The sequence below is a fragment of the Macaca nemestrina genome, chromosome 1 (genome assembly GCF_043159975.1).
Source record: "Macaca nemestrina isolate mMacNem1 chromosome 1, mMacNem.hap1, whole genome shotgun sequence".
NCBI lineage: Eukaryota > Metazoa > Chordata > Mammalia > Primates > Cercopithecidae > Macaca > Macaca nemestrina.
Genome location: NC_092125.1, coordinates 140342892 through 140355157, shown reverse-complemented (window position 1 = coordinate 140355157; position 12266 = coordinate 140342892). Strand labels below are relative to the sequence as shown.

At 45.6% G+C, this 12266-nt stretch overlaps 1 pseudogene; it reads right to left on the bottom strand.

Annotated features, from left to right (window-relative positions):
* Positions 1–11390: 11390 nt before the first annotated feature.
* LOC139358219 (trafficking protein particle complex subunit 2-like protein pseudogene) lies at positions 11391–11786 on the bottom strand (annotated as a pseudogene).
* Between the last annotated feature and the right edge of the window lie 480 nt (positions 11787–12266).

The following is a 12266-nucleotide window of genomic DNA, read 5'->3' as shown; positions in this document are numbered from 1 at the left end:
ATTGCCTTCCTGAGATTCAGTTGTAAAGAAGACTAAACTTGCCTCCACTCTAATCCTGCATTTCCTCTTTCCAAAAAGGCATTTCCTCTTGATTACTCCACTTCATGCTCTAAATATGTGTCAGTTCTGGGACTGTGAACAATGATTGTGTTTTGCAAAAACAGGTTTAAAAATATCGAATAGGTGAAGGAAGCTGCAAGTAGAGTCTTGGCCAGGCAATGGGCCAGCAAGATGGAAAAACAGGAGTCGAGAAGGACCCAAGAACCAAAGCACAAATTAGTGACCTAGAAGCCAGAGGCAGGCAGAATTTAGAGTATGCCAGAAACTAGGCATGCAGATAGCAACAAAAGAGATCAGAAACCCCAAAGGAGAATGCTTTAGAAGACCAGGCATGCCAAAAGTCAGGCAGGGTTAGAAACCCAGTGAGTAAAAGGGGTGGTCAGGAGGTAAGAGCACAGTCTCAGCAAGAGGTAGGGGCAGCAAAAGTCAAGCACCCAAGCAAAGAAGCCTCCAATGAGACCTTGATTCTCAGGCCAGTGTCCTGCCTGGGACTGTCAGAAGAAGTAGAAAAAGACACCTAGTTGCCCAGGGAATAGGGACTTGGACCGACCAGAGCAGGTCTTTCCTTTTCCTGCTGTTAACAAATGATTTGGCTCCATGACTAGATAGTTGGCGAATTTTCTTCACTTTTGGATGCTTTTATCCTGACGCTCTCTGCTGCTCTCTTCCTAGGTAATGTAGAGTTCTTAATCGGTACCCACAGATGCTGTACTGATTCAACTTGGCAAGAGACTTAGAGCGTCTCAGGACAAGTTGGAAACTGAAAATAGATTCTGCCCGTTGACTCAGCAGGATTGGGGGGTTGCCTCTTAATAATCACACACCAAGTTAGAACTTGTCATGTCTAAGATGTCCTATTCCATTCCAGTGTGGTCTCATTTTGTTCCAAAGGTGGTTTTCTTTTTTAAAAACAGAAGTATTGACAGCTGGTCCCATGTTATATTTTTCCTCTTTATAGACTCTAACAAAGTTCTACAGATAGGAAAGTCTGGTGACATTTCCCTTCCCTTTATAAAGTATGGATTTCACAGAACCCACTCCCTGTCAAGGCCATCTGGGGAAGTAGAATCTTTTATCTCTCTAGGCGAAAGGGTTTATCTGTTTTACTTCCTTCTTTTAAGCTGAGGACCTTCTGAGGTAGTTTCTTTAATAAGTAAATTACTTTCTTCCCTTGTCTTACCTGACTGTGTTGATAGCAGAAGTGAGGGCATTTCCTTAGAAGATAAGATTTCTTTTTTTTTTTTTGAGACGGAGTCTCGCTCTGTCACCCAGGCTGGAGTGCAGTGGCCGGATCTCAGCTCACTGCAAGCTCCGCCTCCTGGGTTTACGCCATTCTCCTGCCTCAGCCTCCCGAGTAGCTGGGACTATAGGCGCCCGCCACCTCGCCCGGCTAGTTTTTTTGTATTTTTTAGTAGAGACAGGGTTTCACCGTATTAGCCAGGATGGTCTCGATCTCCTGACCTCGTGATCCGCCCGTCTCAAAAAGTGCTGGGATTACAGGCTTGAGCCACCGCGCCCGGCCGATAAGATTTCTTTTACATTGGGTTCATGAATGAGGATTGGTGGATCCAGTCCCCGCCTCCCCACCCTGGGGCTGAAATGAAGAACTGAAGGTCTCTTAGGCAATTCTGGGCCACATTCAGCCTTGTTGAGACCTCTTTGGTGTGATTTGTATGAATTTGGACCAGATTACCTGAATTTGAATCCCAGTTATATGATTTTCTGGCTCTATGACTTTGAATAAGTTACATACCTAATTTCTCTGGCTTTAGTTTTCTCATTTCCAAAATAGAAGAAAAAATATATCCTAACCTTGTTGTGCAGATTAAACAAAATAATATATCTGAAAGTGCCTTATGTATTGTCTGTAAGTATTCTGTGCATGTTAACAAAATCCTTAAAAAGGTAGGGTGGACAGTGCTCCCTGTAGGTTACCAATCACAGGACCTTTACACCTGAGGCTATTCTTTCACAGTGCATTATTTTATTTATTTTTATTTATTTATTAATTTAGTTTTGAGATGGAGTCTTGCTCTATCATCCAGGCTGGACTGCAATGGCGCAATCTCGGCTCACCACAACCTCTGCCTCCTGGGTTCAAGCCATCCTCCTGCCTCTCAGCCTCCCGAGTAGCTGGGATTACAGGTGCGTGCCACCACACCCAGCTAATTTTTGTATTTTGAGTAGAGACAGCGTTTCACCATGTTGACCAGGCTGGTCTTGAACTCCTGACCTCGTGATCCACCTGCCTTGGCCTCCCAAAGTGCTGGGATTACAGGTGTGAGCCACTGCGCCCGACCTATTTTTTTAATTAGAGAGGAAGTCTTGCTTTTTTGCCCAGGCTGGAGCGCAGTGATGCAATCATAGCTAGTACAACCTCAAACTACTGGGCTTGAGTGATCCTTCTGCCTGGGCCTTCCAAAGTGCCAGGATTACAGGTGCGAGCCACCATGCCCAGCCCATAATTTGATTTTTATTTTATTTTTAAATTGTATTCTGGGAGACAGGTTCTGACTATGTTGACTATGAGTGCAATATAGTCATAGTCAGGTGCAACTATGTGGGACCTGACTACAGGTGCAATCCCACTACTGATCAGCATGGGAGTTTTGACCTGCTCTGTTTCTGACCTGGGCCAGTTCACTCCTCCTTAGGCAACCAGGTGGTCCCCTACTACTGGGAGGTCACCATACTGATGCCGAACTCAGTGTGGACACCAAGTGACCATAGTGCACTACATCCCAGAACCCCTACATGCAAGCTATCCTCCTGTCCCCTGTCCCCATCTCCCAAGTAGCTGGAACTACAGGCCTGCCACTGCACCCCACTGATTTAGAAAACTCCCAAAAGGCCTCTTTTCTATAGCCTTCCTCCTAAGTGGAAATTTCCAGTATGCTGTTCCCTAGAGAAAGTTTAGCTCAAATTTGTTTATAGCATTTTTTTTTTTTTGATGGAGTCTCGCTCTGATGCCCAGGCTGGAGGGCAGTAGCATGATCTCGGCTCACTGCAAGCTCCGCCTCCCGGGTTCACGCCATTCTCCTGCCTCAGCCTCCAGAGTAGCTGGTACTACAGGCACCCACCACCATGCCCAGCTAATTTGTTTGTATTTTTAATAGATACAGGGTTTCACCTTGTTAGCCAGGATGGTCTCGATCTCCTGACCTCGTGGTCCGCCCGTCTTGGCCTCCCAAAGTGCTGGGATTACAGGCGTGAGCCACTGTGCCTGGCCATTTGTTTGTAGCTTTAATGGTAGATCAGTAGGTAGTTCAGCATCACCGTGTGCTTAAGGAACAGAGTTTTTCACCCTAGAAAACAGTCTTCGGAAGGTTGAGTTATTTATCATAGCTCATGTGGTTAGTCATTTAAAACAGTTCAGTGGTTCAGTGGCACCTGTGCTCCACCCTCAGCTAATGCTACTGTCCCTCAAATGTTCTGCATTTAGCCACAGTGCTCTTCTTTCAGTTCCTCCAGTGCCTATGCACCCTCCTGCCACATGGCTCATGCACATGCTGTTCCCACTTCCCAAAATGCTTCTTGCCTCTCCCCATCCTCTACCAAACTTCTAATTATCCTGCAGATCTCAATTCAGAGAAGTCTTCCCTGACTTCCAAGAAAAGTTCTGATCCCTCTGCAGTCCAACCATCACCACTGATAATTACCTGTAACTATATTCATGTGATTATTTGATTAATTTCTGTCTTCACTTCTAGATAATAAACTCTATGAGGACACAGGCCATGTTCATTTCTGTTTATCATTGTTATCTGCAGAACCCACCTGGATGCCTGGTACATAGGAAACTAATTACAAATATTTAAATGAATGAATGAATTTCCCAGTGGTCAGGGAAAAACAAAGCGATTACAATATTCGCAGTGTCTATAAGATAAAAGAGGACCAGGTACTCACAAAAAGAAACCAGCTTTTCCTGTGTTATTGTGATATGTAGACAATGTTCTTGTAGGGGAGAAAAAATATCTTTTCCTTCTATCCATCTTAGGTTCATTGGCTGAGGCCAGTGTAATGAGAGAGAGATTAACAAGAGAAAAGCACACACATTTATTTAATGTAAGTTTTACATGATACAGTTGACTTCATAAGGAAATGAAGAGCTGAAGAAGCAATTGAGAGTTTTTATGCTACATTTGATGAAGAGTAGAGTGTCATGGATAAATGTGATAGGATAATGAAAAAGTATGAGCTAGCTAAGTGTAATAAACTCGGGAGATGGCATGGCCTGTTCACCCAGATTCCCTTTGGTGTTCCCGTGTCCATGGAGATAGGGGTGCTCCTTTTCTCCAAGTATGGGAGGGCACCTCTCACATGAGGATCTTATGACTTGCTTCAAGGGAAGGCCAGAATATCCTTCCTGTACATGCTGTTTCTCAAATTCCTTCAGCTTAAAATATTCAATATGCCAAGGTGCCATATTTTGGAATAGTGTGTGGTTTTTTGTTTGTTTGTTTGTTTGTGACAAAGTCTCACTATGTTACCCAGGCTGGACTTGAACTCCTGGGTTCAAGCAATTCCCCAACCTCAGCCTGCCAAGTAGCAGGTATTGCAGGGGCATACCACTGTGCCCAACTCGGTAGTGTGTTCCATCATTCCCAACGACTATCCTACAGTTTCTACAATGGTAAATGTAATTTCTTTCTTTTCTTTTCTTTTTTCTTTTCTTTTCTTTTCTTTTCTTTTCTTTTCTTTTCTTTTCTTTTCTTTTCTTTCTTTCTTTCTTTCTTTCTTTCGTTCGTTCTTCTTTTTTTATTTTGAGACAGAGTCTCACTCTGTTGCCCAGGCTGGAGTGCAGTGGCATGATCTCAGCTCACTGCAACCTCCGCCTCCTGGGTTCAAGTGATTCTCCTGCCTCAGCCTCTCCAGTAGCTGGGACTACAGGCAGATAGAGATGGGGTTTCACCATGTTGCCCAGGCTGGTCTAGAACTCCCGGGCTCCCACGAGCCACCACGCCTGACTAATTTTTGTATTTTTAGTAGAGACAGGGTTTTGCCATGTTGGCCAGGCTGGTCTCAAACTCCTGACATCAGGTGATCTGCCTGCCTCGGACTCCCAAAGTATTGGGATTACATGTGTGAGCCACAATGCCTGGCCATGTATTTCTTAAAACACCTCTCAGTATAGATTCAAGGCAAAATGCTAAATGTAGGTCAGCAAAGGGCCAAGTCATGGGGGAGGTGGGTATTGAGACAATGTAATCCAAGAAATCTCTCCAAGGATTTATCTCCAAACCTGACAAAATTAGGATGACTATGGAATGAGCCCATTCCTATCAGGCCATTCTCCTCAACGTGATCTTTACAACTAAACATTTGCTAATAATTCAACACCAGATAATTCAAGATTATATTTTCTGAGAACTTGAAGTTTGGAAGTTCCAAGGTGTAGTAAAGCGTAAGTAACTGAGAATTGATGTCCCTTCTGAAAGGAAAGCACCTAACCAGTATGCATACTTAAATAGAAAGCCACTCAACTTCCCCATGGGGGTGAGCTGGAAAATGCCAGGCAAAGATTTTCCTTAGATTATATTTTTGGGTTCATTCTAACATATACACAGTGAGCATATAACATTAATTCTCAGCTGGAAATAAAAGAGTTTTAATTATGAAAGTAATAATCACTTGTAAATTATTCAAACACACAGAAGGCCCTCCTACTCCCATCCTCCCTATTCTTGCTCCTTCTGGGTAATCACAAGGATGGTTTCTTGTGTCTCCTTCTAGACCTTCCTCTATGTGTATCTTTAAGGAAATGCCCTGGGGGGGCATGATATCCCTAATATTGTTACTTAATGATTCTGTTTTTCCACAGAGCAGGTGAGATGAGCAGGCTGTAACTATTGCCTATTATTCTTCAGCAAGGTACAGCAAGATCCATGTGGTCCTGCCAAGAAGATGGGACTCATAATGTGCAATAAAGGAGAATTTCTGGAAATTCTCTACTTTAAGCTGCTTCATATAGAGAGCAATGCTGCTTTTTGTGTTTCTACAAAAGACTGGGCAGAAATCTGCCTGTCCTTCAGGGTCCCAAATGAGGTTAGAGGCCAAAGCTGGCCATCACCATGGGTGTCACAATTTATGCCCTGAGAGAATTAATGGAAAGCATCAGAACATCTCGTTTTGGAACATTTGTTTGCTCAGTTTGGCGGAGGTTGAGCAGAAGTAGAGATGTCCCTCCTGTTGATTGATGCTCATTGCCTAGTGAGCAGAACTCACTGTGGGGCCCAGTCCTCTTCGGATCACTGAGCAAGCTCACCTTCAGGCAGAGGGGCAGGGGTGGTGTGGTGGGTATCAAGACAGTGCCAAGTCTAACTGCAAAACAACCCCCACCCTCACTAAATATAGACGTGTGTGTGTGTATGTGTGTATTTTAAACTACAGAACCCCCCCTCAAAACCCTCATAACGCTCTCTATGTATCCTTCTATTTTCATCTCCTGACTTCTTTAAAAAATCAAAATAGAGTCCTACTCTGAGAGATGAGGAACCCCCAATTTTGGCAGATTCTATATATGTGTATTGTTTAAATAAAGGAAAATAAATGAAATTATATGCTATATTTCATTTTATAATTTATTATTTTCATTTTACACTATATTACCTATATGCTACCACCTAAATTCATTCTTTTTTTTTTTTTTTTTTGAGATGGAGTCTTGCTCTGTCAGTGCAGTGGTACAATCTTGGCTCACTGCAACCTCCCCTCCCGGATTCAAGCAATCCTCCTGCCTCTGCTTCCTGAGTAGCTCAGATTACAGGCGTGCGTCACCACACCCAGCTCATTTTTGTATTTTTAGTAGAGATGGGGTTTCACCATGTTGGCCAGGTTGGTCTTGAACTCCTGACCTCAGGTGATCTGCCCGCCTTGGTCGTTCTATTTTTTTATAACAGTTTTATAATAAATATAGGGCCATAGTTATAAAGGATCTTATAAAATTGTTACAAAATGTACCATCACATGAATGTAGCACAATTTACTGAAACTTTTTTATTAACGAATATTTTACATTGACTCCAATTTTCACTTGTTCAAATCATGTTTTAGTGAATATTCTCGTGTGTATCTCCTTAAATTCTAGAGTGCTGTTTCTTAGAAATAAAATTGTTGGTCAAAAGATACATGCATTTTAAATTGTGGTAGTTATAGGTAGACTATCCCTTATGTGAAATACTTGGTACAAGAAGTGTTTCAGATTTTGGATTGTTTAGTATTTGCATGTATTTATCAGTTGAGCATCCCTAATCTGAAAATCCAAAATCCGAAGTGCTCCAATCAACATTTCCTTTGAGAATGACCTTTAAACATCATGTCAATGTGCAAAAACGTTTCAAATTTTGGAGCATTTTAGATTTCAAATTTTTAGATTATGGAAGCTCAACCTATATTAGAAAATTTTTCTCTACAAACTTGGTACCAATTTATATTCTCACAATAATATATTACAATATATGTATCCTCCTTTTGTTTTTTGTTTTTGTTTTTGTTTTGAGTCAAGGCCTCACTCTGTCACCCAGGCTGGAGTGCAGTGGCTCTATCACAACTCACTGCAGCCTCAACCTACTAGGCTCAAGTGATCTTCCCGCCTTACCCCTTCGGGCAACTGGGACTACAGGTGTGTGCCACCACTCCTGGCTGTTTAGTATTTTTTTGTAGAGATGGGGTTTCACCATGTTGCCCAGGCTGGTCTCGAATTCCCTGGCTCAAGCTGTCTGCCCACCTTGGCCTTCCTAAGTGCTGGGATAACAGGCGTGAGCCACCACACCTAGCCAGCCTCCTTTTGTGTTAATAATTATTTTCCTAATTAGAATTCAGAGTGTGAATCTTTTTTATATGTGCACTAACCATTTATTATTTCTTCTCGTGAGATTTGCTTTGAATGTAGTGTTAATTCTTTAGTTAAATTGGCCTTGTAAGGTGCTGCCCAAGGACCAAAATTAGCCCCTAAGTGTTCTCTTTTATTGACGACTGGGGACATATTAGGCACAGGCACACTTTGCTTTGTTGCACTTTGCAGATACTGTGATTTTTACAAATTGAAAGCTTGTGGCAGCTCTGTGTTGAGCAAGTCTGCCAGCACAATGCTTCCGACAGAGTGTGCTCACTTTGTGTCTCTGGGTCACATTTTGGTAATTCTGGCAATATTTCAAGCTTTTTCATTATTATTATATCTGTTATGGTGACCAGTGATCTTTTACAATGCTATTGTTATTGTTTTGGGACACCATGGACTGTACCCATATAAGACAGAGAACTTCATCCAAAAATGTTGTGTGTAGTCTGACTGCTCCACTAACTGGCCATTCCCCTGTCTGTCTCCCTTTCTTAGGGCCTCTCTATTCCCTGAGACACAGCAATATTGGAATTAGGTGAATTAATAACCCTAGAGTGACCTATAAATGTTCAAGTGAAAGGAAGAGTTGCAGGCCTTTCACTTTAAATCAAAAGCTAGAAATGATTTAGTGAGAAAGTCATGTCAAAAGCTGAGATAGGCTGTAAGCGAGGCCTCTTGCACCAAACAGCCAAGTTGTAAACACAAAGGAAAAGTTCTGGAAGGAAGTTAAAAGTGCTACTCCAGTGAACACAAGAATGGTAAGAAAGTAAAACAGTCTTATTGCTGATATGGAGAAAACTCTAGTGGTCTGGATGGAAGATTAAATCAGCTAAAGCCTAATCCAGAGCAAGGTTCTAACTCTCTTCCATTCTGTGAAGGCTGAGAGAGGTGAGAAAGCTCCAGAAGAAAAATTAACAGAGGTTGGTTCATGAGGTTTATGAGGTTTAAAGATGCCACCTCCATCATGTAAAAGCACAAGGTGGAGCCATAAGCACTGACGTAGAAGCTGAGCAAGTTATCTAGAGGATCTAGCAAAGATCTAAGACTACACTAAACAACAGATTTGATTTTCTTTTCTTTTTTTTTTTTTTTTTTGAGACGGAGTTTCACTCTTGTTGCCAGGCTGGAGTGCAGTGGCGCAAACCTCCTCTTCCTGGGTTCAAGTGATCCTCTCTCCTTAGCCTCTCGAGTAGCTGGAATTACAGGCTCGAGCCACCACACCCAGCTAATTTTTGTATTTTTCACAGAGACAGGGTTTCGCCATGTTGCCCAGGCTGGTCTTGAACTCCTGGCCTCAAGTGATCTGCCTGCCTCAGTCTCCCAAAGTGCTGGAATTAGAGGCATGAGGCACGGTGCCCAAATTTTTTTCTTCCCTCCCTCCCTCCCTCCCTTCCCTCCCTCTCTCCCTCCCTTCCTTCCCTCCCTCCCTCCCTTCCTCTTTCTTTCCCTCCCTCCCTCCTTTCCCTCTCTCTCTCTCTCTTTCTTTCTTTCTCTCTCTCTCTCTTTCTTTCTTTCTTTCTCTCTCTTTCTTTCTTTCTTTTTGACAGTCTCCCTCTCTTGCCCAGACTGGAGTACAGTGATGCAATTACTGCTTAAGGCAGCCTCAACTTCCTGGGCTCAGGTGATCCTCCCACCTCAGCCTCATGAGTAACTGGGACTACAGGCCCATGCCATTATGCTTGGCTAATTTTTGCATTATTTATAGAGACAGGGTTTCGCTATGTTGCCCAGGCTGGTCTTTGTTTGTTTGTTTGTTTGTGGTTTAAACCAGAGAGGGGTGCGTTTATTTTCTCACATTTAAAAAAAGCTGAACTTAAGTAGTCCGGGGCTGGTACCTCAGCAAAAGCCCAGGGTCCTTCCCGCGTTCTGCGTCAGCAAAGGCCCAGGGTCCTTCCCGCGTTCTGCGTCAGCAAAGGCCCAGGGTCCTTCCCGCATTCTGTGTCAGCTCCACTGTCCTCAGGGTGTGACTCTTTCCTCATGCTCTCAGGACAGCTGTCCCAGCACCAGCCATCACATCCATGTTCCAGACAGGAAGAAGGCAAAGGGGAAGGGCCCTGCACCTGGCAGCTGAGCCCCCTTCACAGGAGCTTCCCCGAAAGTCTCTCCTAGCACCACCCACCTCCATGCCACAGCTGCACACCCCAGGCTGCGAGGGAGGCCAGGACATGGTTCTCATCTGCCCGCTGTCAGAGCTGTGCAGAGGCACCGGAGTTCTGTTAGTAGGGAGGAAGGAGAATGGATGCTGGGTTAGCAACTTGCAGAGTCCCCACCACAGCCAGGACTCAGGCAGGAGCGATCCCCACTAAAAGGCAAAGATTTCACACTGGGCTGCAGTGGGGAGGTGCTAGGTGCTTGGGCTGGGGACTCACCTTCTAACAAACATGAGGCTCTTGTTAAAGATTTAACCCTGTGAGGGTGGCCTATGGCCCACGTGCACCCAGACCAGCTGCCTGGTGTGCCTCGGCCCACGCCAGGACTTCCAATTCACCCTGGGGCGGGGGAGGCCTGGGGCATGCGGTTTTCACACACTCTCCTTGCTGATTTCTTCTATAATTTATAAAATTAACACTGTGCTTGCTGGATGGGATGAAAAGGCAAATAAATATGTATCGAGAAAGTTCCCCTCCCTGTGTGTGCCCCAGGCTGACCTCCTTACAGCCTTTCCTGCTGCAGGGGCTCCTGGGGTCTTCAAGGTCCTTGAGAAACTCTCCAGTCCTGGACCAGTGCTGGAACCAGCTCGGGGGGTGGGGGGGTTGTCTCCTCAGCTGGCTGAGCCTTGACTGCCGGACCCCAAGGATGCCGGCGGCACTGACACCACCAAGGGCTCGGCCGCTGCCCTGGGTGGTAGTCAGCCATGTCATCAAGCGACATAGCACCTAACCCCCTCAGCACCAACAGGCAGGAAGGGGCGCCTCAAGTCTGCGCTCCAGGGTTTAGGATGAGGGCTGCAGCTGAGCCAACGCCACGGGGCCACGAGGCTTCCCAGGTTTCACAAGGGTTCTTTTCAGGCCGGGCTGAGTCTAGACGTTGGGCCAGATGCAAAGAATGGAGGCCAAGTCCAGAAAGAGGAGGGCCCTCCCCTGTGGGAAGGCACGCTGGCTCCCCTTTTGCCCCTAGATCCTAGGCTGGTTCTGGGCTCAGGAGGCCGCCCCCTCCAGACCAGTCCACCTGTTCAGCCAATGGGCGACCCACATGGTCACAGGTCCTGCAGGCTCAGGAACTCTTGGCTCCAGGCGTCCTTGCCCCTGCCCCTTCGGTACAACTGGGGACAGGCTTCCTGCACCATCTAATCCCAAACCTCTGCCCACACCCCTGAAAGTCCTTAGTTGAATTCTTCTTAGTTAAATCCCTGGCTGACACGGAAGGAAAAAGCCAAATCTCATCTCACAAGACCTTTAGTTGAGAGAACATGCACAGCTGCCTGCCTTGAAAGCCCCAGGCGTCCCATTCAGGAAGAGGCGACGAGAACAGACCGATGTCTACTACGGTCGCGCGTGGGATCCTCTGCGATGGCCGGCAGCACAGCTCATTCAGCACACCTGTATCATCATGGACGTCACCATGTTATCAAAGGCCCTGGACTGGATGCAGTCCCCCGGGTTGTAGAAGGGGTTGCACATCACGTCCGTGTAGGAGTTGTGTAGCTTCCTGAACATGCTGAGAATTTCGTTGTCTCGAAGGGCTGTGTTGGAGGAATCCACCACCATGACAAACTTCACCTTGGAGTTGGTGACGTAGCCGTATACCTTGTAGTCCTCCGTGGGGTAGAGCAGGTCCAGGTACAGCTCCCTCTGGTCGACCAGGGCCTTCGCCATTGCGGAGATCTTCTCATCCACCACGTCCAGAGATGTGTGCACCATGGAGTGGAACTTCAGCTCGTTCTCCGTGGGGGTGCTGCGAATGTAGAAGGGGTAATTCTCCTTGGCGATCACCGCGATGCAAACCGCCAACTTGGGAGGCCCGGCGCGTGCCGCATCACGTGACCCGCCGCTGGTCACGCAGCTCCCCGCCCCCGCACCCAGGGCTGGTCTTAAACAACTGAACTCTAGCGATCTGTTGGCCTTGGACTCCCAAAGTGATGGGATTAAAGGCATGAGCCACCACGGCTGGCCAACAATAGATTATCAGGGTAGGCAGAACTGTCTTACATTGGGAAAGATGTTACCTAGGACTTTAATAGATGGAGAGAAATCAATGCCTGGCTTCTAATCTTCAAAAAACAGGCTGACTGTCTTGTTAGGGGCTAATGCAGCTGGTGACTTTAAGTTGAAGCCAATGCTTATCTACCAGTCTGAAAATTCTAGGGCAATTAAGAATTATGCCAAATCTACTCTATCTATGCCCTGTAAATGGAGCAACAAAA